We start from the raw sequence: 8752 nt of genomic DNA on the forward strand, positions 1-8752 counted from the left end.
GGTGGAGATATTGTCCAAAGAGGCAAGAAGGGCAAAGCCGCGATGAGGTAAAATCACATTTTGAAAGAGATTGTTGTCAGAATGCACATCCGTATTCCAAACAGAATCTCTAGTAAAATATGATCATTTGTGAAACAGGCAAATGAGTGTCTGCTACAATATGATTTCTGCATTTGTTGGTTTTTAAGGAGTAAGAGTGCAGGGGGTTTAAACCTGCGATCCAGTGTGTTGAAGAATTTCAAAACACTACCTATAGCACATATGGAAATAAATCTATATAAATATATATCACTGTGTTGAACCTAGAGACACAGAATAGCTTTTCCTTTGCAGCTTGATCTCTACATTCCTCTTGTAGGCCCAGAGCTTACATAAGCAATAAATGATTGCTTATGCTTTATAAACAAATCTCATTAAAATGAAAGCTAAAGATTTGTATTTATCTTGTACTATAGAACATGACTTTCTTTGTATTTCAAGCCCACTAAAGTGTCCAAATGACGCACTACATGATATAAGGAAGATTATCACATGCATATCGGTATTATCTTTCTTATGAAAATGCATTCCTTTCATAACCTTTTACTTTTTAAAATGAACTCAAATTGTGTATAATGTAAAGCCGTCTGGAAATAAATCCTCAGACTGCTTACTGGCCTGGGCATGTACCAAAAAAAAAATCAGTGAGCACATATATATATATATCTATCACTGTGTTGAACCTAGAGACACAGAATAACTGCTAACACATCCTAAATACAGTGTTAAAGCACCCTTGAACTCATCCCGAAAGTATCATTTCTTGAAAGGGATTGCTGTCCGAATGCACATCTGAATCCCAAACAGAATCTCTAGTAAAATCTGATCATTTGTGAAACAGGCAAATGGGACTGAATTAAATTATCTAATTTAAATAAAAGCTAAAGTTTTGATTTTTTTTTTACTATTTCAAGCCCACTAAAGTGTCCAAATGACGCACTACATGATATAAGGAAGATTATCACATGCATATCGGTATTATCTTTCTTATGAAAATGCATTCCTTTCATTACCTTTCACTTTTTAAAAGATTATCACATGCGTATCGGTATTATCTGTCTTATGAAAATGCATTCCTTTCATTACCTTTTACTTTTTAAAATGAACTCAAATTGTGGATATTGTTAGTAGAATAGATTCTAATAATATAATGATCCAGTGTGTTACACTGGCTTTTATTTTAAAATAAAAGCTAAAGTTTTGATTTTTTTTAAACTATTTCAAGCCCACTAAAGTGTCCAAATGACGCACTACATGATATAAGGAAGATTATCACATGCATATCGGTATTATCTTTCTTATGAAAATGCATTCCTTTCATTACCTTTCACTTTTTAAAAGATTATCACATGCGTATCGGTATTATCTGTCTTATGAAAATGCATTCCTTTCATTACCTTTTACTTTTTAAAATGAACTCAAATTGTGGATATTGTTAGTAGAATAGATTCTAATAATATAATGATCCAGCTGTGTTACATCCAGTGTGTTACACTGGCCTGCTAAGCCTGGCCTGGGAGATGGTGCACATAGCCCTTTCAGTGCTGGAGGTGTTAATGACGGAAGTGTTGGAGCTGTGTGGGATAAGTGAGTGAATATCTGTAGGGGGTTTTAGCTTTTCCTTTGCAGCTTGATCTCTATATTAAAATAAAAGCTAAAGTTTTGATTTTTTTTTTACTATTTCAAGCCCACTAAAGTGTCCAAATGACGCACTACATGATATAAGGAAGATTATCACATGCATATCGGTATTATCTTTCTTATGAAAATGCATTCCTTTCATTACCTTTCACTTTTTAAAATGAACTCAAATTGTGTATATTGTTAGTAGAATAGATTCTAATAATATAATTATCCAGCTGGCCTGGTAAGCCTGGCCTGGGGGATGGTGCACATAGCCCTTTCAGTGCTGGAGGTGTTAATGACGGAGGTGTTGGAGCTGTGTGGGATAAGTGAGTGAATATCTGTAGGGGGTATTAGCTTTTCCTTTGCAGCTTGATCTCTACATAAAGCACCCTTGAACTCATCCCGAAAGTATCATTTCTTGAAAGGGATTGCTGTCCGAATGCACATCTGAATCCCAAACAGAATCTCTAGTAAAATCTGATCATTTGTGAAACAGGCAAATGGGACTGAATTAAATTATCTAATTTAAATAAAAGCTAAAGTTTTGATTTTTTTTTTACTATTTCAAGCCCACTAAAGTGTCCAAATGACGCACTACATGATATAAGGAAGATTATCACATGCATATCGGTATTATCTTTCTTATGAAAATGCATTCCTTTCATTACCTTTCACTTTTTAAAAGATTATCACATGCGTATCGGTATTATCTGTCTTATGAAAATGCATTCCTTTCATTACCTTTTACTTTTTAAAATGAACTCAAATTGTGGATATTGTTAGTAGAATAGATTCTAATAATATAATGATCCAGTGTGTTACACTGGCTTTTATTTTAAAATAAAAGCTAAAGTTTTGATTTTTTTTAAACTATTTCAAGCCCACTAAAGTGTCCAAATGACGCACTACATGATATAAGGAAGATTATCACATGCATATCGGTATTATCTTTCTTATGAAAATGCATTCCTTTCATTACCTTTCACTTTTTAAAAGATTATCACATGCGTATCGGTATTATCTGTCTTATGAAAATGCATTCCTTTCATTACCTTTTACTTTTTAAAATGAACTCAAATTGTGGATATTGTTAGTAGAATAGATTCTAATAATATAATGATCCAGCTGTGTTACATCCAGTGTGTTACACTGGCCTGCTAAGCCTGGCCTGGGAGATGGTGCACATAGCCCTTTCAGTGCTGGAGGTGTTAATGACGGAAGTGTTGGAGCTGTGTGGGATAAGTGAGTGAATATCTGTAGGGGGTTTTAGCTTTTCCTTTGCAGCTTGATCTCTATATTAAAATAAAAGCTAAAGTTTTGATTTTTTTTTTACTATTTCAAGCCCACTAAAGTGTCCAAATGACGCACTACATGATATAAGGAAGATTATCACATGCATATCTGTATTATCTTTCTTATGAAAATGCATTCCTTTCATTACCTTTCACTTTTTAAAATGAACTCAAATTGTGTATATTGTTAGTAGAATAGATTCTAATAATATAATTATCCAGCTGGCCTGGTAAGCCTGGCCTGGGGGATGGTGCACATAGCCCTTTCAGTGCTGGAGGTGTTAATGACGGAGGTGTTGGAGCTGTGTGGGATAAGTGAGTGAATATCTGTAGGGGGTATTAGCTTTTCCTTTGCAGCTTGATCTCTACATAAAGCACCCTTGAACTCATCCCGAAAGTATCATTTCTTGAAAGGGATTGCTGTCCGAATGCACATCTGAATCCCAAACAGAATCTCTAGTAAAATCTGATCATTTGTGAAACAGGCAAATGGGACTGAATTAAATTATCTAATTTAAATAAAAGCTAAAGTTTTGATTTTTTTTTTACTATTTCAAGCCCACTAAAGTGTCCAAATGACGCACTACATGATATAAGGAAGATTATCACATGCATATCGGTATTATCTTTCTTATGAAAATGCATTCCTTTCATTACCTTTCACTTTTTAAAAGATTATCACATGCGTATCGGTATTATCTGTCTTATGAAAATGCATTCCTTTCATTACCTTTTACTTTTTAAAATGAACTCAAATTGTGGATATTGTTAGTAGAATAGATTCTAATAATATAATGATCCAGTGTGTTACACTGGCTTTTATTTTAAAATAAAAGCTAAAGTTTTGATTTTTTTTTTACTATTTCAAGCCCACTAAAGTGTCCAAATGACGCACTACATGATATAAGGAAGATTATCACATGCATATCGGTATTATCTTTCTTATGAAAATGCATTCCTTTCATTACCTTTCACTTTTTAAAAGATTATCACATGCGTATCGGTATTATCTGTCTTATGAAAATGCATTCCTTTCATTACCTTTTACTTTTTAAAATGAACTCAAATTGTGGATATTGTTAGTAGAATAGATTCTAATAATATAATGATCCAGCTGTGTTACATCCAGTGTGTTACACTGGCCTGCTAAGCCTGGCCTGGGAGATGGTGCACATAGCCCTTTCAGTGCTGGAGGTGTTAATGACGGAAGTGTTGGAGCTGTGTGGGATAAGTGAGTGAATATCTGTAGGGGGTTTTAGCTTTTCCTTTGCAGCTTGATCTCTATATTAAAATAAAAGCTAAAGTTTTGATTTTTTTTTTACTATTTCAAGCCCACTAAAGTGTCCAAATGACGCACTACATGATATAAGGAAGATTATCACATGCATATCGGTATTATCTTTCTTATGAAAATGCATTCCTTTCATTACCTTTCACTTTTTAAAATGAACTCAAATTGTGTATATTGTTAGTAGAATAGATTCTAATAATATAATGATCCAGCTGGCCTGGTAAGCCTGGCCTGGGGGATGGTGCACATAGCCCTTTCAGTGCTGGAGGTGTTAATGACGGAGGTGTTGGAGCTGTGTGGGATAAGTGAGTGAATATCTGTAGGGGGTTTTAGCTTTTCCTTTGCAGCTTGATCTCTACATAAAGCACCCTTGAACTCATCCCGAAAGTATCATTTCTTGAAAGGGATTGCTGTCCGAATGCACATCTGAATCCCAAACAGAATCTCTAGTAAAATCTGATCATTTGTGAAACAGGCAAATGGGACTGAATTAAATTATCTAATTTAAATAAAAGCTAAAGTTTTGTATTTATCTTGACCATAGAACATGACTTTCTTTGTATTTCAATTCCAGAAAGTGTCCAAATGACGCACCTCATGGTATAAGAAAGATTATCACATGCGTATCGGTATTATCTGTCTTATGAAAATGCATTCCTTTCATTACCTTTTACTTTTTAAAATGAACTCAAATTGTGGATATTGTTAGTAGAATAGATTCTAATAATATAATGATCCAGCTGGCCTGGTAAGCCTGGCCTGGGGGATGGTGCACATAGCCCTTTCAGTGCTGGAGGTGTTAATGACGGAGGTGTTGGAGCTGTGTGGGATAAGTGAGTGAATATCTGTAGGGGGTTTTAGCTTTTCCTTTGCAGCTTGATCTCTACATAAAGCACCCTTGAACTCATCCCGAAAGTATCATTTCTTGAAAGGGATTGCTGTCCGAATGCACATCTGAATCCCAAACAGAATCTCTAGTAAAATCTGATCATTTGTGAAACAGGCAAATGGGACTGAATTAAATTATCTAATTTAAATAAAAGCTAAAGTTTTGTATTTATCTTGACCATAGAACATGACTTTCTTTGTATTTCAATTCCAGAAAGTGTCCAAATGACGCACCTCATGGTATAAGAAAGATTATCACATGCGTATTGGTATTATCTGTCTTATGAAAATGCATTCCTTTCATTACCTTTTACTTTTTAAAATGAACTCAAATTGTGGATATTGTTAGTAGAATAGATTCTAATAATATAATGATCCAGTGTGTTACACTGGCTTTTATTTTAAAATAAAAGCTAAAGTTTTGATTTTTTTTTTACTATTTCAAGCCCACTAAAGTGTCCAAATGACGCACTACATGATATAAGGAAGATTATCACATGCATATCGGTATTATCTTTCTTATGAAAATGCATTCCTTTCATTACCTTTCACTTTTTAAAACGAACTCAAATTGTGTATATTGTTAGTAGAATAGATTCTAATAATATAATGATCCAGCTGGCCTGGTAAGCCTGGCCTGGGGGATGGTGCACATAGCCCTTTCAGTGCTGGAGGTGTTAATGACGGAAGTGTTGGAGCTGTGTGGGATAAGTGAGTGAATATCTGTAGGGGGTTTTAGCTTTTCCTTTGCAGCTTGATCTCTATATTCCTCTTTTAGGCCCAGAGCTTACATAAGCAATAAATGATAGAAAGATGATGATAGAAAATGACTTTCTTTGTATTTCAAGCCCACTAAAGTGTCCAAATGACGCACTACATGATATAAGGAAGATTATCACATGCATATCGGTATTATCTTTCTTATGAAAATGCATTCCTTTCATAACCTTTTACTTTTTAAAATGAACTCAAATTGTGTATAATGTAAAGCCGTCTGGAAATAAATCCTCAGACTGCTTACTGGCCTGGGCATGTACCAAAAAAAAAATCAATGAGCACATATATATATATATCTATCACTGTGTTGAACCTAGAGACACAGAATAACTGCTAACACATCCTAAATACAGTGTTAAAGCACCCTTGAACTCATCCCGAAAGTATCATTTCTTGAAAGGGATTGCTGTCCGAATGCACATCTGAATCCCAAACAGAATCTCTAGTAAAATCTGATCATTTGTGAAACAGGCAAATGGGACTGAATTAAATTATCTAATTTAAATAAAAGCTAAAGTTTTGATTTTTTTTTTACTATTACAAGCCCACTAAAGTGTCCAAATGACGCACTACATGATATAAGGAAGATTATCACATGCATATCGGTATTATCTTTCTTATGAAAATGCATTCCTTTCATTACCTTTCACTTTTTAAAAGATTATCACATGCGTATCGGTATTATCTGTCTTATGAAAATGCATTCCTTTCATTACCTTTTACTTTTTAAAATGAACTCAAATTGTGGATATTGTTAGTAGAATAGATTCTAATAATATAATGATCCAGTGTGTTACACTGGCTTTTATTTTAAAATAAAAGCTAAAGTTTTGATTTTTTTTTTACTATTTCAAGCCCACTAAAGTGTCCAAATGACGCACTACATGATATAAGGAAGATTATCACATGCATATCGGTATTATCTTTCTTATGAAAATGCATTCCTTTCATTACCTTTCACTTTTTAAAAGATTATCACATGCATATCGGTATTATCTGTCTTATGAAAATGCATTCCTTTCATTACCTTTTACTTTTTAAAATGAACTCAAATTGTGGATATTGTTAGTAGAATAGATTCTAATAATATAATGATCCAGCTGTGTTACATCCAGTGTGTTACACTGGCCTGCTAAGCCTGGCCTGGGAGATGGTGCACATAGCCCTTTCAGTGCTGGAGGTGTTAATGACGGAAGTGTTGGAGCTGTGTGGGATAAGTGAGTGAATATCTGTAGGGGGTTTTAGCTTTTCCTTTGCAGCTTGATCTCTATATTAAAATAAAAGCTAAAGTTTTGATTTTTTTTTTACTATTTCAAGCCCACTAAAGTGTCCAAATGACGCACTACATGATATAAGGAAGATTATCACATGCATATCGGTATTATCTTTCTTATGAAAATGCATTCCTTTCATTACCTTTCACTTTTTAAAATGAACTCAAATTGTGGATATTGTTAGTAGAATAGATTCTAATAATATAATGATCCAGCTGGCCTGGTAAGCCTGGCCTGGGGGATGGTGCACATAGCCCTTTCAGTGCTGGAGGTGTTAATGACGGAGGTGTTGGAGCTGTGTGGGATAAGTGAGTGAATATCTGTAGGGGGTTTTAGCTTTTCCTTTGCAGCTTGATCTCTATATTCCTCTTTTAGGCCCAGAGCTTACATAAGCAATAAATGATAGAAAGATGATGATAGAAAATGACTTTCTTTGTATTTCAAGCCCACTAAAGTGTCCAAATGACGCACTACATGATATAAGGAAGATTATCACATGCATATCGGTATTATCTTTCTTATGAAAATGCATTCCTTTCATAACCTTTTACTTTTTAAAATGAACTCAAATTGTGTATAATGTAAAGCCGTCTGGAAATAAATCCTTAGACTGCTTACTGGCCTGGGCATGTACCAAAAAAAAAATCAGTGAGCACATATATATATATATATCACTGTGTTGAACCTAGAGACACAGAATAACTGCTAACACATCCTAAATACAGTGTTAAAGCACCCTTGAACTCATCCCGAAAGTATCATTTCTTGAAAGGGATTGCTGTCCGAATGCACATCTGAATCCCAAACAGAATCTCTAGTAAAATCCGATCATTTGTGAAACAGGCAAATGGGACTGAATTAAATTATCTAATTAAAATAAAAGCTAAAGTTTTGTATTTATCTTGTACCATAGAACATTACTTTCTTTGTATTTCAAGCCCACAAAGTGTCCAAAAGATGGACTACATGATATAAGGAAGATTATCACATGCATGGAGATGAATCATTTCTTGAAAGGGATTGCTGTCCGAATGCACATCTGAATCCCAAACAGAATCTCTAGTAAAATCCGATCATTTGTGAAAGAGGCAAATGGGACTGAATTAAATTATCTAATTAAAATAAAAGTTAACGTTTTGTATTTATCTTGTACCATTTTAAAAGAGAAATTGACTTACAATACGGAAAGAATGGCTGAGGGATCACTGAAATATATATATATACAAATTCCAAAGACTGAGTCCATATAGGAACAACTACCTTTCATATTCAGTATAAGATGGAGAGATGAATTGGCCCTGAAAATCCACTGCAATGAGAAACTGCTCCTGCCATTGTATATGAGCAAACATACATTCTCATCTATATTCATTTGCAGTTACACTATTGCAATTAATCTGTATCAATTCTGCATTCATATCTACTAGAAAGAGCTCTCAATTAATTAAATGCCCCATTGAACTGGCCCTGATTATACAATGCAAGGAGAAGTCTTCTAAGCCAATACTTGTAACCAGAAAGAGGCTGTATTTCAATTATACAATATACCAAACAATACCATTTAA

Source organism: Lepisosteus platostomus, unplaced genomic scaffold (genome assembly GCF_059453375.1).
Source record: "Lepisosteus platostomus isolate fLepPlt1 unplaced genomic scaffold, fLepPlt1.hap1 Scaffold_114_H1, whole genome shotgun sequence".
NCBI lineage: Eukaryota > Metazoa > Chordata > Actinopteri > Semionotiformes > Lepisosteidae > Lepisosteus > Lepisosteus platostomus.